At 49.4% G+C, this 22,251-nt stretch overlaps 1 pseudogene; it reads left to right on the forward strand.

The window, feature by feature from the left end:
* The first annotated feature begins 3,715 nt into the window (after positions 1–3,715).
* LOC119923325 lies at positions 3,716–20,533 on the forward strand (annotated as a pseudogene).
* The last annotated feature ends 1,718 nt before the right edge of the window (positions 20,534–22,251 follow it).

The raw sequence follows: 22,251 nt of genomic DNA on the forward strand, positions 1-22,251 counted from the left end.
GCAAAAAAATAGCTACCAATCTGACTGGCTTCCCCGAGGTTTTTGAAGATAGTCCCATGTCAGAGGAGTTTCAAGGAAGCCGGAGGTAGGATGTGAGGGATAGGTCGGCGGTGAGATAGATGCGATCGAGGTACAGTAAGAAGGTGAGCACCAGAGGAGCCAAGCGTGTGGACTGGGTTACAGTAGGAGAAAAGTAAGGTGAGGTAGGAGGGAGCAAGGTGGTTAAGTGGTTTAAAGTGAATGGTGAGGAGTTTTTGCTATAGTCACAGGGAAGCTTGACCTATCTGTCGAATTAAGGGCCCTGGGGTTTCTCAGTCCCAATCAAATCAGCTTCCTGCACAGAGCCCCAGTCCCTGTTCTGCTATGAGTGGCAACCACCTCAACACTCTTCCTCCCCACTATTATTCACAAACACACACACACACACACACACACACACACACACACACACACACACACACACATACTTCCACTCAGTAATGGGGTAAATCTGGGAGTTGAATGTGCCCACAGTGTAAGAGGCCAAGGAGAAGTACTGAACAGCAGCTTTGGAGAAGATTCCTCTGGCCCCTGGAACCAGAACCAGCCTCTGTTCTGAGAGCAGCAGCCTGCCCCCTGGTGGCACCCAGTCGTTATTCTGGGAGGCCGTGCCTCTCTATTAACTCTGGTGACACCAGGCTTGTTCAGAGAGGCTGTGCCTGGTGACAGTGTAGTATGGCATAGTAAAGCGGGAGGCTTGTTCTGGGAGGCTGCTTCTCTCTACCACCCCATGGTTGTTCTCTATCTACACTCCCTCCCTTGGTGAATTCATGGCTTCAACTATCCTTGCTACGCTGATGACACCCAAATCTACATCTCTGCGCCTGCTCTCTCTCCCTCCCTTCAGGCTCGGGTCTCCTCCTGCCTTCAGGGCATCTCCATCTGGATGTCTACCCGCCATCTAAAACTCAATATGTCCAAGACTGAACTCCTTATCTTCCCTCCCAAACCCTGCCCTCTCCCTGACTTTCCCATCATTGTAGACAGCACTACCAACCTTCCCGTCTCACAAGCCCGCAACCTTGGCGTCATCCTCGACTCCGCTCTCTCGTTCACTCCTCACATCCTGTCCGTCACCAAAACCTGCCAGTCTCACCTTGTTTGTACCCACCCCACATAGTAAGCACTTAACAAATGCCATCATTATTATTATTATTATTACCACCGTAAACAGCGGCACACTTTATCTCATGCTTAGTCTAATTAAAACGGGGGTAGAGGTGGACACACTCACACACCCACACACAATTATGAGCAAAGAGAGCTACCAATCCTACTGGCTTCCCCAAATTTCCTGAAGATAGTCTCACATCAGAGGAGTTTCAAGGAGTCCGGCTGCCCGCAGCACACCATCCTGGTAAAGTCTTAGGTGCTTTGGCCTCGGCCCCAATAAGGTGTCTCGGCGCAGGTCTTAGATATTTCTTTTCTTTGTTCTGCGGCCCCAGAGGGGCCAGTTCTTTCCCCCTTTTATCGGTTGTGGGTTTTTTTGGGGGAGGGGGGTCAGGAAGGGGGAGTTGTGGCAGAAGTTCCTTTTGCTGCTCCGATTCCCTCCTGCCTGCAGCTCAGGTGGTTTATTACCAGGAGAAGCCAGGGAGGACCACGACCCTGACTTCCCCATGCTTACTTACCCCTTGGGCTCAAACCCATCTTGCAGCCTTTATAGTAAGTGCTTGACAAATGCCATCATTGCTATTATTATCGTTATTATCTTGTATCTACCTAAGCACTTAGTATAGTAGTATCAAGTAAGCACTTCACAAATATCAAAATTATTATTATTAGATAGAGCATGGGCCTGGGAGTCAGCAGGACCCGGGTTCTTATCCCAGCTCCAGTACTTGTCTGCCGCTTGACTTCGGGTAAGTCACCTACCTTCTCCGTGCCACAGTCACCTCAAGTAAAATGGGTATTAAGACAGTGAACCTCATGTGGGACAGGGACTGTGTCCATCCCAATTTGCTTCTATCTATCCCAATGCTTTTAGTACAGTGCCTGCCACACTGTACTGAGAAGTAGCATGGCTTAGTGGAAAGAACACGGGCTTGGGAGTCAGAGGTCGTGGGTTCTAATCCTGGCTCCGCCCCTTGTCAGCTCTCTGACTTTGGGCAAGTGACGTAAATTCTCTGTGCCTCAATTAGCTCATCTGTAAAATGGGGACGAAGACTGTGAGCGCTTAACAAGTACCAGCATTATTGTTATCCTAGTATGCGCTTAACAAACACCACAAAGATGATGATGATGATGATGATGATGATGATTACCTACAATGCTTTCCCACTCTGGTGCCCCCAGTAGCTCTGGGCTTTCAAAACAGGTACGTTTGAATCCCGGCCCTTCCGGATCCCGTGTTTGGTCTTACCCTGCTTGACCGGTCACCCCAGTTACTTCCCCAGGGAACGGTTTCTGCCGCTTTCACGATATTCCGAAAGCAGCTTGCCCCTGCTGCCCGCTGTTAAACAATAGGTGAAACAGCAAAATGTAAATGTAGATTCTTTCCTTCCAGAGCGAAGGAATTCCTTCTTCATCTAGTTGCTCCCACATGTGCACAAACATGGAACTCAGTCCTATATACAAGATGATGATTGTGGAACTTTAAGTTCTTACCTTGGGCTAAACACTGAACTAAGCAATGGGAATTAGACCTAGCTGAGCACCCTAACTGAGGCCCAGAGAAGCAAAATGACTTGCCCAATTCATTTTATTCATGATGAGTATCTATCTATAATTCTATTTATTTATATTGATGCTATTGATGCCTGTCTACTTGTTTTGTTTTGTTGTCTCCACCCTTCTAGACTGTGAACCCATTGTTGGGTAGGGATTGGGATTGTCTCTGTTGACAAATTGTACTTTCCAAGTGCTTAGTACAGTGCTTTGCACACAGTAAGCCCTCAATAAATACGATTGAATGAATGAATGAATAAATGAACGGTCACAGAACTGACATGCGGTGGAGGTAGGATTAGAACCCAGGTCCTTCTGACTCCCAGGCCCGGGCTCTGTCCACTAGGGCCATGCTGATTCTACCCCTCCCTCCGCTCCTCAGAATGCCAGGTGCTGGCTACACAGATGGCCACACGCCACCCTATGGGACTTGCCACCCTCTGGTGGCATGGCCACCCCTGTTGGGATCAACCATTAATCGATGGTACTTATTGAGCGCTTACTCTGAGCAGAGCCCTCTAGTAAGTGTTTGGGAAAGGACAATAGAACAATAGAGCACAGGCCTGGGAGTCAGAAGCACCTGTATATATATATATATATATATATATATATATATATATATATATATATATATGTATGTTTGTACGTATTTATTACTCTATTTATTTTATTTGTACATATTTATTCTATTTATGTTATGTTGTTAATATGTTTTGTTTTGTTCTCTGTCTCCCCCTTCTAGACTGTGAGTCCACTGTTGGGGAGGGACCGTCTCTATATGTTGCCAACTTGTACTTCCCAAGTGCTTAGTACAGTGCTCTGCACACCATAAGCGCTCAATAAATGCGATTGAATGAATGAATGAATGAATGGGCTCTAATTCTGGCTCTGGCACTTACCTGCTGTGTGATTTCCCTTCTCTGGGCCTCAGTTCCCTCATCTGTAAAATGGGGATTCAACACATGGACTTGTATCCAACCTGATCTACACTAGCGTGAAGGACAGTGCCTGATACAGTGCTTATAAATACCAGTTAAAAACTCGTATCATCAAAAAGAGAGAAACTGCTGCCACCTCTAGACTTCTTTTCTCCTCAGAGTCTCCCTCACTTCACCCAAATGACAGAAATGGAGCGGGCAGGGTCTCTGACAACAAGACTTCCCTCGGCATGGCATCCAAAAGCCCTCGGGGGCAGGTGGCTGGGATGATCCCCACCGACCCCCAGATCTCACCATCCATGCAGGGGCATTTTGGGCAAGAGGAAGAGGAGGAGAGAGCAGAGACACACCTGAGCGTGGTGTGGCACGTGGGACACCTGGGCATCGCCTGCTACGACACGGGTGACCCCATCGTCTACTTTATGCCAGATGCCCCAGACCATGAAAATCTCCAACCCCTCCAGTGAGTCGTGGATGAGATCGGGCCTTGGTCCATCGTGACCTGCATGAAACGGGATGAGAACATGACTCGGTTCCTGGAAGGATTGGCCTCCCCAGGTTCTGGCAACAACGAAGTGATGGGAAGACCTGAAGTAGTCCTGTTTCCCAGCGTGGATTTCCGCCTGGAGATCAGCAAGCAGCGCCTGCTCTCTGTCTCCTTCTGCTTCATCACGGAGCCCATAAGCCCCACAGAGAAGATTCTTTTCCTCGCATCCATCATGCCATTCGACTGTCCCGTGACAGTCCGTGCTCTCGGGGGATTGCTAAAGTTCCTGGACCAGAAGAGAATAGGGGTGGAGCTGGAAGAAAGCAGTGGGGTCGTCCCCATCCTCGGCTTCAAGAAGTTTGTCCTGACAAATCTAGTGAGCGTGGATCGGGACACCTACTACGTGCTGCAGATACTCAAGAGTGAGGCCCATTCATCGGTATACAAGCTGGCCCCAGGCCTGAAGGAGGGACTCAGTGTGTTTGGACTCCTGAACAGGTGCCGCTGCAAGTGGGGAGAAAAACAACTCAGGCTGTGGCCGATGCGCCCGACCCGGGACCTGAGTGAGTTGAACGCCCAGCTGGATGGCATCCAGTTCTTTCTGCAGCCCTGGAAACTGGAGATGGCCCAGGCGCTCCACGGCCTACTGGGGAACATCAAGAACGTGCCCCTGATCCTCAGACGGATGACACTGTCTCACACCAAGGCCAGCGACTGGCAGGCCCTGTACAAGCCCAGCCCGCACCCTCCGCTCCTCTGCCGCTAATCTCCTCACCGTGCCTCGTTCTCCCCCGTCCTGCCGTCGACCTCCGGCCCACGTCCTCCCCCTAGCCTGGAATGCCCTCCCTCTGCACATCCGCCAAGCTAGCTCTCTTCCTCCCTTCAAAGCCCTACTGAGCGCTCACCTCCTCCAGGAGGCCTTCCCAGAATGAACCCCCTCCTTCCTCTTTCCCCTACTCCCCCTCCCCGTCCCCCCCGCCTTACCTCCTTCCCCTCCCCACAGCACCTGTATATATGTATATATGTTTGTACATATTTATTACTCTTTTTATTTATTTATTCTATTTATTTTATTTGGTTTATATGTTTTGTTTTGTTGTCTGTCTCCCCCTTCTAGACTGTGAGCCCGCTGTTGGGTAGGGACTGTCTCTATATGTTGCTAACTTGTACTTCCCAGCGCTTAGTACAGTGCTCTGCACACAGTAAGCGCTCAATAAATACGATTGAATGAATAAATGAATGATGATGATGATGGAATGTGTTAAGCGCTTACTACGTGCCAGGCACAGAACTAACCGCTGGGATGGATACAAGCAAACCCAGTTGGACACAGTCACCGTCCCGTGTGGGGCTCCCAGTCTCAATCCCCATTTTACAGATGAGGTGAGGCACAGAAATGTGAAGTGACTTGCCCAGGGTCACACGGCAGACAAGCGGTAGAGCTGGGATAAAAATCCATGACCTTCTGACTCCTAGGCCCGTTGCTCTATCCACTATGTCATGCTGCTTCCCCAGCATGCTGGACCTCTAATCCCAGTCACTGGCCTGCTCTGTGTGACTTTCATCATCAATCATATTTATTGAGCTCTTACTGTGTGCAGAGCACTGTACTAAGCGCTTGGGAAGTATAAGTTGGCAACATATAGAGACAGTCCCACCCAACAGTGGGCTCACAGTCTAAAAAGGGGAGACAGAGAACAAACCCAAACATACTAACAAAATAAAATAAATAGAATAGATATGTACAAGTAAAATAAATAAATAAATAAATAGAGTACTAAATATGTACAAACATATATACATATATACAGGTGCTGTGGGGAAGGGAAGGAGGTAAGATGGGGGGTTGGAGAGGGGGACGAGGGGGAGAGGAAGGAAGGGGCTCAGTCTGGGAAGGCCTCCTGGAGGGGGTGAGCTTTCAGTAGGGCCTTGAAGGGAGGGAGAGAGCTAGCTTGGCGGATGGGCAGAGGGAGGGCATTCCAGGCCCAGGGGATGACGTGGGCCGGGGGTTGATGGCGGGACAGGCGAGGACGAGGTACGGTGAGGAGATTAGCAGCAGAGGAGCGGAGGGTGTGGGCTGGGCTGCAGAAGGAGAGAAGGGAGGTGAGGTAGGAGGGGGCGAGGTGATGGACAGCCTTGAAGTCCAGGATGAGGAGTTTCTGCCCGATGCGCAGATTGATTGGTAGCCACTGGAGATTTTTGAGGAGGGGAGTAATATGCCCAGAGCGTTTCTGGACAAAGATAATCCGGGCAGCAGCATGAAGTATGGATCCAAGTGGGGAGAGACACGACAATGGGAGATCAGAGAGAAGGCTGATGCAGTAGTCCAGATGGGATAGGATGAGAGCTTGAACGAGCAGGGTGGCAGTTTGGATGGAGAGGAAAGGGTGGATCTTGGCAATGTTGTGGAGCTGAGACCGGCAGGTTTTGGTGACGGCTTGGATGTGAGGGGTGAATGAGAGAGCGGAGTCGAGGATGACACCAAGGTTGCGGGCTTGTGAGACGGGAAGGATGGTAGTGCCGTCAACAGAGATGGGAAAATCAGGGAGAGGGCAAGGTTTGGGAGGGAAGACAAGGAGTTCAGTCTTCAAAATGTTTAGCTTAAGGTGGTGGGCAGACATCCAGACGGAGATGTCCTGAAGGCAGGAGGAGATGAGAGCCTGGAGAGAGGGGGAGAGAGCAGGGGCGGAGATGTAGATCTGGGTTTCATCAGCGTAGAGATGATAGTTGAAGCCGTGGGAGCGAATGAGGTCACCAAGGGAGTGCGTGTAGGTCGAGAACAGAAGGGGACCAAGCACTGAACCTTGGGGAACCCCCACAGTAAGAGGATGGGAGGGGGAGGAGGAGCCTGCAAAAGAGACTGAGAAAGAACAACTGGAGAGATAAGAGAACCAAGAGAAGACGGAGTCTGTGAAGCCAAGGTCGGATAGCGTGTTGAGGAGAAGGGGGTGGTCCACAGTGTAGAAGGCAGCTGAGAGGTCGAGGAGGATGAGGACAGAGTATGAGCCGTTGGATTTGGCAAGCAGGAGGTCATTGGTGACCTTTGAGAGGGCAGTTTCCGTGGAATGTAGGGGACAGAAGCCAGACTGGAGGGGGTCGAGGAGAGAGTGGTTGTTGAGGAATTCTAGGCAGTGCGTGCAGACAACTCGTTCAAGGAGTTTGGAAAGGAATAGTAGGAGGGATATGGGGCGATAACTAGAAGGTGAGGTGGGGTCAAGAGAGGGTTTTTTTAGGATGGGAGAGACATGGGCATGTTTGAAGGCAGAGGAGAAGGAACCAGTGGAGAGTGAGCTGTTGAAGATGTGACTTTGGACAACTCTTCTCATTGCCTTAGTTTCTTCCTCTGTAAAATGGTGATTAAATACCTTTTCTTTTTCCCTATTAATTAACTAATGTGGCTTTAATTATGGTGCTTGTTAAGCACTTACTATGTGCCAAGCACTGTTCTAAGCATTGTGGTAGATATGAGGTCATAATAATAATAAGAAGAACAGTATTTGTTAAGCGCGTACCATGTGCCAAGCACTTTTCTAAGCACTGGGGGTGGGGGGATACAAGGTAATCAGGTTGTCCCATATGGGGCTCACAGTCTTCACCCCCATTTTACAGATGAGGTAACAGGCCCAGATAAGTTAAGTGACTTGCCCAAAGTCACACAGCTGACAAGTGGCGGAGCCAGGATGAGAACCCATGACCTCTGACTCCCAAGCCCGTGCTGTTTCCATTCATTCGTTCATTCAACCATATTTAATGAGCGCTTATTGTGTGCAGAGCACTGTACTAAGTGCTTGGGAAGTACAAGTCGGCAACATATAGGGACGGTCGCAACCCAACAACGGGCTCAAAGTCTAGAAGGGGGAAATGTATCAAGCACTGTTCTAAGCCCTGGGGGAGATACAAGTTAATCAGTCCAGCTACAGTCTCAGTCCCACACGGGACTCACAGTCCAGTAGGAGGGAGAACAAGTACTGAATCCCCATTTTGGAGCATGGACTAGGGAATAGAGCACGGGCCTGGGACTCAGATGGTCTGGATTCTAATCCTAGCTCCGCCACTTTCATTCATTCATTCAATCATATTTATTCAGCGCTTACTGTGTGCAGAGCCCTGTGCTAAGCACTTGGGAAGTACAAGTCGGCAGCGTACAGAGACGGTCCCTACCCAACAACGGGCTCACGGTCTAGAAGGGGGAGAAAGGCAACCAAACAAAACATGTAGTCAGGTGTCAAAACCGTCAGAATAAATAGAATTACAGCTACATGCAGATCATGAATTAGAGTAGCAAATATGTACAAGTAAAATAAATAGAGTAATAAATATGTACAAATATATAGAAATGCTGTGGGAAGGGGAAGGCGGTAGGGCAGAGGGAGGGGAGGAGAAGAGGAAAAAGGGGGCACAGTCTGGAAAGGCCTCCCGGAAGAGGTGAGCTCTCAGTAGGGCTTTGAAGGGAGGAAGAGAGCTAGTTTGGCGGATGTGTGGAGAGTGGGCATTCCAGGCCAGGGGAAGGACGTGGGCCAAGGGTCAATGGCGGGACAGGCGAGAACGAGGCACAGTGAGGAGGTTAGTGGCAGAAGAGTGGAGGGTGCGGGCTGGGCTGTAGAAGGAGGGTAGGAGGGGGCGAGGTGATGGAGAGCCTTGAAGCCGAGAATGGGGAGTTTTTGCTTGATGTCACCCAGCCACTTGTCTGCTGGATGACCCCGGGCAAGTCACTTGACTTCTCTTGGCCTCAGTTCCCTCATCCGTAAAACAGGGATTAAGATCGTGAGACCTGAGAAGCAGCGTGGCTCAGTGGAAAGAGCCCGGGCCTTGGAGTCAGAGGTCATGGGTTCGAATCCCGGCTCCGCCAATTGTCAGCTGTGTGACTTTGGGCAAGTCACTTAACTTCTCTGTGCCTCAGTTCCCTCATCTGTAAAATGGGGATTAAGACTGTGAGCCCCCCGTGGGACTACCTGATCGCCTTGTAACCTCCCCAGTGCTTAGAACAGTGCTTTGCATCAAACCCTTCTTTAAAAGATCTCTAAAGGCTCTTCCATTGATTTATTTGCTGATGCTTCAGTAATTATTGTGGCATTTGTTTAGCCTTTACTATGTGCCAGGCTCTGCACTAAGAGCTGGGGTAGATAAAAGCTAATCCAGTTGGACAGAGTCCCCATCCCATGTGGGACTCCCAATCTTCATCCCCATTTTCCAGATGAGATCACAGAGGCCCAGAGAGATGAAGAGACGTGCCCAAGGTCACACCGTGGACAGGTGGCGGAGCCGGGATCGGAATCCAGTTCCTTTGAGTCCCAAGCCTGTGTACTTTCTGCTGGGCCATGCGTTTCAATGGGTCTCCACCCAGCCAAAAATCTTCCTTATGGCTTCAATTTAGAGCAGTGCTTGACACATAGGAAGTGCTGAACAAATACCACAATTATTAATTTTTATCATTTTCTATCAAATACTATTTTCTATCAAATATCCCTGATAATTGTTGGGGTTTTTTGGTTCTTTTTTGTTTCTAATAATATTTTTTAAGCACTTACTATGTGTCAAGCACTGTTCTAAGCACTGGAGTTTTCAAGTCAGATACAATCCTTGTCCCACATGGGGTTCAAAGTCTAAGTAGGAGGGAATAGGGTTTAATCCCCATTTTACAGCTGAGGAAACTGAGGCCCAGAGAAGTGAAGTGACTTGTCCAAGGTCACACAGCAGGCGACCGGCAGAGCTGGGTTTAGGACGCAGTACTCTGAATCCCAGGCCCTTACTCAATCCACTAGGCCACACTGCTCCACAACATTGGATGAGATGATTATCAGATTTCAAGAACAACTGATGACCATCACTCATACAATATTCCTTCACACCCTTGGGTTCCATGATTAAAGCCTCTCACATTCTCCAAGCAACGAAACCCCAGTTTTTAATCTTTCCTCTGAGTTATTTTAAGCAGTTCTATCTTTCTCTTTTGGTTCCTCTAAATTCTGCATACCACACCTCAGATTTGGGGTTCCTCAGAGAACTATGTTCCCAGAGAAAGGTCTGATCGATGCTGATTATAAAGGGGGAAGGAACATAGGCAGGAGAAGTGGCATGGCCTAGTCGATAGAGCTTGGGCCTGGGAGCCAGAAGGACCTGGATTCTAAACTTTGCTCCACGGCTTGTCTGCTGGATGACCTTAGGCAAATCACTTCACTTCTCTAGGCCTCAATGTCCTAATCTGTAAAATGGGGATTAAAACTATGAACTGTGGAAGCACAATAGTCAAGGTCCTTCTTTGGTCCACCTTTCTCTCTGACCTTTCCCTCTGCCTAGACCTGCTTCACCAAGCTGGATGTGGCTGATAGGTTGATTGACTCCAGGCTTGGTGACTTGATTCAATCAAGTCAAGCCCAGTAGTTTGATTAACTCAAACTGCCTGGTTACTTGATTTACTCAAAGCCAAGCCCAATCATTTGATTGACTCAAATAACTTCATTTCATGATTTACTCAAATGGAGGAGCCAAGTTGGAACTGAGACAAGCACATTACACTGCTAGATAAGGGAACTGAGGCAGGTTGGCTTAGTGGATAGAGCAGGAGCCTGGGAGTTCAGAAGGACATGGGTTCCAATTCCCGCTTTGCCACTTGTCTGCTGTGTGAGAGTGGGCAAGGACCTAATAATAATAATAATTATGGTATTTGTTAAGCACTTACTAGGTGCCAAGCACTGTTCTAAGCACTGGAGGACTGTTCTAAGTGATGGGCTTCAGTTCCCTCATCTGGAAAACGGAGATGAAGACTGTGAGCTCCTTATGGAACAGGGGACTGTGTCACTCATTCATTCAATCGTATTTATTGAGCGCTTACTGTGTGCAGAGCACTGTACTACTACTACTACTACTAATGATGGCTTTTGTTAAGCACTTACTACGTGCCAAGCACTGTTCTAAGCATTGGAGGGGATATAAGCATTCTAAGCATTGGAGGGGCTCACTGTCTTAATCCTCATTTTACAGATGAGGTCACTGAGGCACAGAGAAGTGAAGTGACTTGCCCAAAGTCACACAGTTGACAATTGGTGGAGCCGGGATTTGAACCCATGACCTCTGACTCCAAAGCCCAGGCTCTTTTCACTGAGCCACAATGCTTCACTGCCTGTGTGCAGAGCAAAGGGAACAAGTCGGGGTGACACGGAGGGGAGGGGGAGCAGAGGAAAAGGAGGGTTTAGTCTGGGAAGGAGGTGTGCCTTCAGTAGGGCTTTGAAGGGGGGGACGTTTGATTGTTTGGGGGATTTGAAGTGGGAGGGCATTCCAGGCCAAAGGCAGGATGGACAGGAGAGAATGAGGCACAGCGAGGAGATTGGCACCAGAGGGGCAGAGTGTGTGGGCTGGGATGTAGAAGGAGGGAACAGAGGTGAAGTAAGAAGGGGCAAGGAGATGGAGAGCTTTGAAACCAGCAAGTGAGGAGTTTTTGCTTAATGCAAAGGTTTATAAGCAACCGCTGGAGATTTTTGAGGAGCGGGGTGATATGCCCAAAACGTTTCTTTAGAAAGGTAATCCGTGCAGCAGAGTGAAGTATAGACTGTCGTGGGGAGAGTCAGGAGGTTCTGTTTATTATTATACACTGTTTATTATACTATACTCTCCAAAGCGCTTACTACAGTGCTCTGCACACAGTAAGTGTTAAATAAATATGATTGACAGACTGGTTAACCAATACCACTTTTTAAAAAGCCATATTTTTATTTTGAGAAGCAGCGTAGGTCAGTGGAAAGAGCACGGGCTTTGGACACAGAGGTCATGGGTTCCAATCCCAGCTCCGCCAACTGTCAGCTGTGTGACTTTGCACAAGTCACTTCTCTGTGCCTCAGTTACCTCATCTGGAAAATGGGGATTAAAACTGTGAGCCCCTCGTGGGACAACCTGATCACCTTGTAACCTCCCCAGTGCTTAGAACAGTGCTTTGCACATAGTAAGCGCTTAACAAATACCATCATCATTATTATTATATTTTTTAATTCTCTGACAATATCAAATTGGACTACCGGATTATACCACCAACTGGGACTGGGAGGGGCCTTACTCTTATTTTTAATAACAATAACAATTACTGTATTTATTGAGTGCTTATTGTGTGCAAAGCACTGTACTAAGCACTTGGGTCAGTACTATATAGCACCAAATACATTCCCTGCCCACAATGACCTCACAGTCTAGAGGGGGAGACTGACATTAATACAAATGACTAAAAGGAGAAATAAATAAATAAATTACAGATATATACAGATATAAACATATGTGCCATGGGGGAGGGAAAGAGAATGTATGAAGGAGCAAGCATGAGAGGGGCAGAAGGGAGTGAGAGAAGAAGAGAGGAGGGCTAGGTCAGGGAAGTCTTCCTGGAGGAATTGTGCCTTCAATAAGGCTTTGAAGTGGGGGAGAGCAATTCTCTGTCTGATATGAGGAGGGAGGGCAGCCCAGACCAGAGGGAGGATGCAGGCGAGAGGTCGGCGGTGAGACAGAAGAGATCTAGGTACAGTGAGAAGGTGACCAACGGAGGAGCGAAGCAGGCGGGCTGGGTTGTAGTAGGAGAACAGTGAGATGAGGTAGGAAGGGGCAAGGTGTTTAAGTGCTTTAAAGCCAATGGTGAGGAGATTTTGCTATAGACACAGGAAAGCTTGACCCTTCTATAGAATTAAGGGCCCTGGGTCTTCTCAGTCCCAATCAAGTAAGAGAAAACAAGCCTCCTGCACAGCACCCCAGCTCCTGTTCTCCCTTGAGTGGCAGCCACCTCAACACTCTTCTTCCCCTCTACTATTCACGTACAAACAAACACACAGACTCCCTTTGGGGTAGCAATTCAGGCCAATCAGTAATGGGGTAAATTCGGGGGTTGAATGTGCCCACAATGTAAGAAGTCGAGGAGAAGCACTGAGCAGCTGCTATGGAGAGATTCTCCTGGCCCCAGGAACCAGAACCATCTTCTGTTCTGAGAGCGGCAGCCTGTCCCTGGTGTCACTAATTGTTATTCTGGTAGACTGTGCCTCTCTCTCGCCCCGTGGTGACAACAGGCTTGTTCAGAGTGGCTGCGCTGGGTGGCGGCATATTATAGCATAGCATGGTGCAGCAGGAGGCTTGTTCTAGGGCAAGGCTTCTCGCTACAGCCCCATGTGGCTTCTAGGCATTGTTCTGTGAAGCTGTGCCTCTATCACCCCGTCGTCGCTTCAGGCGCTGGTCTGGGAGGCTGTCCTACTCTGTCGACCGATGGCGGTACAACCGATAGCGGTACAAGGGCATGGTTCTGTGAGGCTGAGACTCTCCATCACCTGGGTAGGGACCGTCTCTATATTTTGCCAATTTGTACTTCCCAAGCACTTAGTACAGTGCTCTGCACACAGTAAGGGCTCAATAAATATTACTGAAGGAAAAAATGAATCACCTTCCGGTGGCACTGTTTTGTTTTTTTCCATGGTGTTTGTGAAGCACATACTGTGTCCCAGGCACTGAACTAAGCACTGGAATAGAGATAAGATCATCGGGTTGGACACAGTCCGGGTCCTACATCCTGTTGGTCTCACCTTCATAACATCACCAAAAATTGCTCTTTCCTCTCTCTCCAAACCTCTACCACGTTAGTATAACCACTCATCCTATCCAGCCTGGATTACTGTATCAGTCTCCTTTCTGACATCCCAACCTCTTGCCTCCCCCTACTCCAGTCCATACTTCGCTCCGCTGCCTGGATTATCTTTCTACAGAAATGTTCAGGGAATGCCACACCCCTCCCCCAAAATCTCTAGTGGCTGCCTATCCAAACAAAAACTCCTCACCATTGGATTTAAAGCTTTCCATCACCTTGCCCCCTCCCACCTCACCTCTTTTCTCTCCTCTCCATCTCAGCCCACACACTTCACTTCTCTGGTGCTACCTTTTCACTGTGCCTCGTTCTCACCCGTCTTACTGCTGACCTCTGGTCAACGTCCTACCACTGGCCTGGAACGCCTTCCCTCTTCAAATCTGCCAATTACCCTCCCCACCTTCAAAGCTTTACTGAAGGCATATGTCTTCCAAAAGGCCTTCCCTGACTAAGCCCCTCTTTCCCTCATCTCTCACTCCCTACCGCGTCACCCTGACTCACTCCCTTTGCTCTTTCCACCTCTCCCTGCCCCAAAGCACTCATGTATAAATCTGCAATTTGATTTGTATTTAGTGATGTCTGTTTACTTGTCTTGATATCTTTCTCCCCCACCCCCCACCCCCCCACATCACCCCCAGAGTGCGAGATCATTGTGGACAGGGATTGTTTCTCTTTATCACCGTACTGCACTTTCCCAAGCGCTTAGTACAGTGCTCTTCACACAGGAAGCACTAAATGAATACGACTGAATGAATGAGAGCGGATCGGCAGTGGCAGGTCTGCCGCCGGCCTCCTGGGAGATCCAGGACAAGGGTTTGTTTCTTTCTGGGCCCAGAATCCACCACGGTCCATCCTCTCTCAGAGTCGGTCTGAGAGTTGGAGGCTTTGGGAAGGACACGGCCGAATCGATCAATCAATCAGAGGTCTCGAACTAGTGTCTGCCTCCTGTGGCGCTGCTGTACCGTGCACTGGGGAGCATGCAATGATAATAACGATAATAACAATAATAATAATAATGATGATAATAATTATGGTATTTGTTAAGTGCTTGCTATGAGCCAGGCACTGTACTGAGCGCTGGGGTGGATACAAGCAAATTGGGTTGGACGCAGTCCCTATCTCACATGAGGCTCACAGTCTTGATCCCCATTTTATAGAGGAGAGAACCGAGGCACAGAGAAATTAAGTGGCTTGCCCAAGAACACACAGCAGACAAGTGGCGGAGCCAGGATTGGCACCCATGAACTTCTGAACATATCCACCCCACTGTCAACCCCACAGAAGTTATGCACATATCTATAAATGACTCATTCATTCAAACTCACATGTCTCCCGAGTGACTGAACAGAAGAATGAGGAGAAGACCCCACAGCCTTTTTTTTCTCCATAAGCACTTATTACATGCCAGGCACCGTACCAAGCGTGGGGCTAGAGACAAGTTAGTCAGATTAGATACTGGCTCTGGCCCACATGGGAATCACAGCTATAATCCCCATTTCACAGAAGAGGTAGCTGAGGCACAGAAGAGTGATGGGACTGGCCCTAGGTCACACAGCAGATAAGTGGTGAAGATGAGATTAGAACCCAGGTCCTCTGACTCCCAGGCCTGGGCTCTTTCCACAGGACCACGCTGCTTCTCTGCATCTTTTATCTACCCCAGAGCTTACTAGGATGCTTGGCACATAGTAAGCACTTAAATATTATAAGTAGTTACTATACTATTCTGCACGGAGTAAGGACTCAATCAATAGCAGTGATCGACTGATTGACTGATTGAATGACAATTGAATAAGAAATACTATTAAAATAATCATTAAAATTAAAAAATATAAAAGTCAAGTGGCAAGGGAAATGAGAACAGGATCTATGCTGATCAATCCCCCACAGATTGGCCAAATCTAACCTCCAGGATAATAATAATAACTATGGTCTTTGCTAAGTGCTTATTATCTGCCAGACACTATACTAACTGCTGGGTAAACACAGGATAATTGGGTTGAACACAGTCCCTGTCCCACACTGGACTCACAGTCTTAATCCCCATTTTCAAATAAGGAAACTGAGGCACAGATATTAATGGAGAAGGGAAGGTCAGGGGTATGAGATGTCCCGGATGGGTTACTGAGGGAGAGTCAAGGATGAGGAGGGCAGAGACTCAAGGGTTGGATGGTCACACTGCCAGGCCAGTGGCAGTGTGACCGTTTGGTTTGGGGTTACCGTTCAATTTTTTGCCAGGACAGAAGACCGACTACCAGTGGCCTGAAGGGGCTTCTGCCCTGCACCCCCACCAAAAGGGCCAAGCCCCTGGCTGAGCAGAGTTAGTTAGTCAGTCAGCAAAACCTGTTTACTGTGCGCTTACTGTGTGCAGAGCACAGTACGAAGCACATGGGAGAGTACAATATAACATGATAACAGATGCATTCCCTGACCACAGTGAGCTTATGGTCTAGAGAAGGAGCCAGCAGTGATATAAAGAAATGCATTACAGATATGGACATAACTGCTGGTGTGTGGGGAGGGGTGGCGGTGCGGGAGTCGGGGGAGACACATGAAAGGAGCAAGTTATGGCAATGCAGGAAGGAGTGGGAGAAGAGGAAAGGAGGGCTTAGCCAGGGAAGGCCTCTTGGAGGAGATGTGACTTCAGTGAGGTTTGGAAGGGGAATAGATTCTTTGTACGTCGGGTATGAGGAGGAAGGGCCTTCCAGGCCAGAGGCAGGAGGTGGGTGAGAGATGGGTAGTGAGATGGACTAGTTGGAGATATAGTGAGAGGGTTGGCATTAGAGAGGCGAAGGGTGTGGGCTGGATTGTAGTAGGAATGTAACAAGGTGGGGTAGGAGGGTGCAAGGGGCTTGAGTGCTCTAACACCCATGGGGAGGAGTTTCTGTTTGAGGCGGAGGTGGATGGGCAACCACTGGAGTCTCTTGAGGAGTGGGGAAACACGTTCCGGATGTTTCTGTAGAAAAATGATGCAGGCGGCAGCGTGAAGTATGGACCGGAGTGAGGAGAGAAATAAGGATGTGCAGACAGTGGTGCGGGAGCAGGAAGGTTTGATCCATCTATAGAATTGGCAGCCTTGAATCTTCTCTGTCCTACAGTCAGGTCAGACAAAACCAGTTCCCTGCTCAGAGTCCCAGTCCCCATTTCCAGTACCAGCCCCATTCTCTCGTTCTCTAGAGATGAACTTTTAAGGATGTAAATTCATAAACAAACATTTTCACCAGTCATAAGCAACACCTTCCCTTAGAGATGGCAGCCCAGCTCCTGGCTCCATCTCTTCCCAGGACTAGAACCGGGAAATCCACTGCTCTGTATCCACGCTGTGGTCATGGTGAGGGTCTCCACTCCCACAGGAGCTACCACTATTAGGCACGGAGGGGGTCCTCACCTGCGGACAGGGATGTGCAGGGCCCTCGGTCTGCTCGATTGGCCAACTAAAGTCAGGTCCCTGAACAGAGCCCAAAGTTCCTGAGTCCAGAACCAGCCTCCTTGATGACAGTGGCAACTCCTTTTTCATTACTCAACCAAAAAATAAACCCGTCTTTCACGCACGCATACGTGTGCACGCACACACTTATGTACGTGAACACACACACACACACACACACACACACACACACACACACACACACACACACACACACACACACACACACACACCCACACCCACTACCACCTTTCCTTTGATTGGGACTGACTTACTAGTCTTTCAATGGTGGGGTGCATTTGAGAATTGACCTGACTGCCCAAATTCAGGGGAACAGTCCTCAGGGCCGGGCAGCTGTGATGAGCTGCATCTGCAGAAGGAGCAACAGCCAGTTGGGTTCTCCCCTTGGTCATCCGGCCCCGACCTGCACGTTGCTGGAGGAGGAGGCCCGTGGGGGTTTTCCTCCCAGACCTTAGAGCCAACTGGGCTCACAACGAGGGGATCTTGGGACACACCATCAAAGCCCACTCTGAGGATGGGGGGGAAGAGGATTCTTGGCCTCATGGGAATGAAGCAGTCCTGGAGCTTCTCCACTGGCCCCAGTCGATGGACACGCAGAACTGGGGAACCTGGATTAGTGATGCCGAGGGTCCACGTTCCCCCATCTTGCCTTCTGTCAACAGATGAGGACCACATCTGCTGCCAGGATATAACAGTATTCACAGCTGGAGAGGGAGTATACAGGGTTGGCAGAAAACTTACTTGCTTTAAAAGATGGATTACAAAGAATTTATTCACATTCATGTCTGTCTCCATTCCCCTACACAAATGGATGGAGACAGTCATTTATTGCCTAGCGGATAGAGCAGGGGCCTGGGATTCAGCAGGTCATGAGTTCTAATTCCAGCTCAGCTACTCGTCTGCTCTGTGACCTTGGACAAGTCGCTTCACTTCTCTGGGCTTCCATTACCTCATCTGAAAAATGGGGATTGAGACTGTGAGTCCATGTGGGACAGGGACTGGGTCCAACCGGATCAGCCTGTATCCACCCCAGCACTTAGTACAGGGCCTGGCACACAGTAAGCACTTCACAAATACCACAATTATCATCACCCAGAAAACTGCAGCTAAGATGATTGCTATACTCTGCCAGACTAACACTTGCCCAGCCCGCACTCCTCCGATCCCCAGGAGAGGCTCATTTCGCAAGGACTGGAAATCCAGAACTGCAGACCCAATAGACCTGTTTCCAGTACAATACCTACCTTCTGCTCTCCCACCTGCACCCCTGGTGACTTGGTCACGGGAGCCCAAACAACTCTGCTTCTCAAAGACAAATGGACTTCCATCCCCTACATTCCACGGAAACTGCCCTCTCAAAGGTCACCAATGACCTCCTGCTTGCCAAATCCAGTGGCTCCTACTCTATCCTAATCCTCCTCGACCTCTCAGCTGCCTTCGACACTGTGGGCCACCCTCTTCTCCTCAACACGCTATCCGACCTTGGCTTCACAGACTCCGTCCTCTCCTGGTTCTCCTCTTATCTCTCCGGTCGTTCATTCTCAGTCTCTTTTGCAGGCTCCTCCTCCCCCTCCCATCCCCTTACCGTGGGGGTTCCCCAAGGTTCAGTGCTTGGTCCCCTTCTGTTCTCGATCTACACTCACTCCCTTGGTGACCTCATTCGCTCCCACGGCTTCAACTATCATCTCTACGCTGATGACACCCAGATCTACATCTCTGCCCCGGCTCTCTCCCCCTCTCTCCAGGCTCGCATCTCCTCCTGCCTTCGGGACATCTCCATCTGGATGTCTGCCCGCCACTGAAAACTCAACATGTCCAAGACTGAACTCCTTGTCTTCCCTCCCAAACCCTGCCCTCTCCCTGACTTTCCCATCTCTGTTGACGGCACTACCATCCTTCCCGTCTCACAAGCCCGCAACCTTGGTGTCATCCTCGACTCTGCGCTCTCATTCACCCCTCACATCCGAGCCGTCACCAAAACCTGCCGGTCTCAGCTCCACAACATTGCCAAGATCCGCCCTTTCCTCTCCATCCAAACCGCTACCCTGCTCGTTCAAGCTCTCATCCTATCCCGTCTTGACTACTGTATCAGCCTTCTCTCTGATCTCCCATCCTCGTGTCTCTCCCCACTTCGATCCATACTTCATGCTGCTGCCCAGATTGTCTTTGTCCAGAAATGCTCCGGGCATGTTACTCCCCTCCTCAAAAATCTCCAGTGGCTACCAATCAATCTGCGCATCAGGCAGAAACACCTCACCCTCAGCTTCAAGGCGCTCCATCACCTCGCCCCCTCCTACCTCACCTCCCTTCTCTCCTTCTACAGTCCACCCCGCACCCTCCGCTCCTCTGCCGCTAATCTCCTCACCGTGCCTCGTTCTCGCCTGTCCCCCCAACGACCCCCGGCCCACATCCTCTCCCGGGCCTGGAATGCCCTCCCTCTGCCCATCTGCCAAGCTAGCTCTCTTCCTCCCTTCAAGGCCCTACTGAGAGCTCACCTCCTCCAGGAGGCCTTCCCAGACTGAGCCCCTTCCTTCCTCTCCCCCTCGTCCCCCTCTCCATCCCCCCGATCTTACCTCCTTCCCTTCCCCACAGCACCTGTATATATTTATATATGTTTGTTCATATTTATTACTCTATTTATTTATTTATTTTACTTGTACATATCTATTCTATTTATTTTATTTTGTTAGTATGTTTATTTTTGTTCTCTGTCTCCCCCTTCTAGACTGTGAGCCCACTGTTAGGTAGGGACTGTCTCTATATGTTGCCAACTTGTACTTCCCAAGTGCTTAGTACAGTGCTCTGCACACAGTAAGCGCTCAATAAATACGATTGATTGATTAAGTGCTTACTATGTGCCAAGCACTGTTCTAAGCGCTGGGGTAGAAACAAGGTAATCAGGTTGTCCCACATGGGGCTCACAGTCTTCATCCCCATTTTACAGATGAGGGAACTGAGGCCCAGAGAAGTTAAGTGACTTGCCCAAAGTCACACAGCTCACAAGTGGCGGAGTCGGGATTTGAACCCACGACCTCTGACGCCCAAGCCCGTCCTCTTTCCACTGAGCCACGCTGCATCCCCTAGAAGATGAAGATCTTCATCAAATAATCAGATCGGACAACGTCCCTCATCTACACCGGCCTGACACGGAGGGGTTGGATCTGGGGAGCGGTCCACGTGCCCCCCCCCCCTTCAAAATGACCCATAGTTGCCACACAGGGGGCAGTGGCCAGAGGGGAGAGCACATCAGTAGCCAGCCGCGGTTCTGCCGCCGGCCTCCCGGGAGATCTGGGGCCAGCGTCTGCGTCCGTCCGGGCCCCGGACCCGCCACGGTCCGTCCTCTTTCGGAGTCGGTCTGAGAGTGGGAGGCTTCGGGAAGGACACGGACAGATCGATCAATCAATCAGAGGTCTCCAACTAGTGTCTGCCGTTTGTGGAGCTGGCTACTGTGCACTTGAAAGCATGTAATGATGATGATGATAATAATAATAACAACAATAATTACAGTTTTTGTCAAGCACCTACTGTGTGCCAGGTACTGTACTAAGCGCTAGGGTGGATATAAGCAAATCGGTTTGGACACAGTCCCTGTCTTACATGAGGCTCACGGTCTTGAACCCCGTTTTACAGATGAGGGAACTGAGGTACAGAGAAGTTAAGTGACTTGCTCAAGTTCACACTGCAGACAAGTTGCAGAGCCAGGATTGGAACCCATGACCTTCTGAACATCTGTGCCCCACTGTCAACCCCACAGAAGTTATGCACATATCTGTCTATAAGCTACATGATATAAATGACTCATTCATTCATATTCACATCTGTCTCCTGGGAGAATCAGCAGAAGACAGGGAAGGGAACCCTCAGAAGCTTTTTTTGTTGTTGTTGTTAAGCACTTATTACATGCCAGGTACTTTACTAAATGCTAATTGGGCTGGATACAGGCCCTGGCCCCCATGGGATTCACAGTCCTAATCCCCGTTTCACAGAAGAGGTAGCTGAGGCACAAAAGAGTGACGTGAAAGGTCTTACAGCAGACAAGTGGTAGGGCTGAGATTAGAACTCAGGTCTTCTGACTCCCAGGCCTGGGCTTTTTCCACAAGACCACGCTGCTTTTCTGCATCTTTGATCTACATCAGAGCTTAGTAGGGTGCTTGGCACAAAGTGAGTGCTTTTATATTATGAATAGTTAGTACAGTGTTCTGCACAGAGCAAGGACACAATAAATAGCACCGATCGATTGATCGATCGATCTGGCATTCCGGCCCAGATCCGCTTTCGCTAGTGACCCCACTGCTTGAAGGCAGTTAGTAAATAAACACTGTGGCCCAGCAGAAAGACCTAAAGCCTAACAAATACCATAGAGAAGCAGCGTGGCTCAGTGGAAGGAGTATGGGCTTGAGAGTCAGAGGTCATGGGTTCCTATCCCAGCTCCGCCACTTGTTTGCTGTGTGACTTCGGGCAAGTCACTTCACTTCTCTGTGCCCCAGTTACCTCATCTGTAAAATGGGGATTAAGACTGTGAGCCCCACGTGAGTCAACCTAATCACCCTGTATCCCCCCCAGCGCTTAGAGCAGTGGATAGCACATAGTAAGCGCTTAACAAATACCATCACTGTTATTAAAATATGAAATAAATTTTTTTTTAAAGTCAGGTGGAAAGAGAAATGAGAACAGCACCTATGCTAATCAATCCCCCACAGAAGGGCCAAATCCGACTTCCCGGATAATAATAACAATAACTGTGGTCTTTGTTAAGCACTTATTATGTGCCAGACACTGTACTAACCACTGGGATAGACAACACAAGATAACTGGGTTGGACATAGTCCCTGTCCCACTTTGGGCTCACAGTCTTCATCCCCAGTTTACTAATGAGGAAACTTGAGGCACAGAGATTAATAGAGAAGGGAAAGTCAGGAGTGTTGGATGATCCCTGTTGGGTCACTGGGGGAGAGTCAGAGATAGGGAGGTGAAGAGGCAGGGGTGTTGGATGGTCCATGCTGGGTCACTAGGGGAGAGTCAGGGATGAGGTGGGCAGAGACATGTGGGTTGGATGGTCACACAGCCAGGCAAGTGG

This window comes from Tachyglossus aculeatus, unplaced genomic scaffold (assembly GCF_015852505.1).
Source record: "Tachyglossus aculeatus isolate mTacAcu1 unplaced genomic scaffold, mTacAcu1.pri scaffold_175_arrow_ctg1, whole genome shotgun sequence".
Classification (NCBI taxonomy): Eukaryota; Metazoa; Chordata; class Mammalia; order Monotremata; family Tachyglossidae; genus Tachyglossus; species Tachyglossus aculeatus.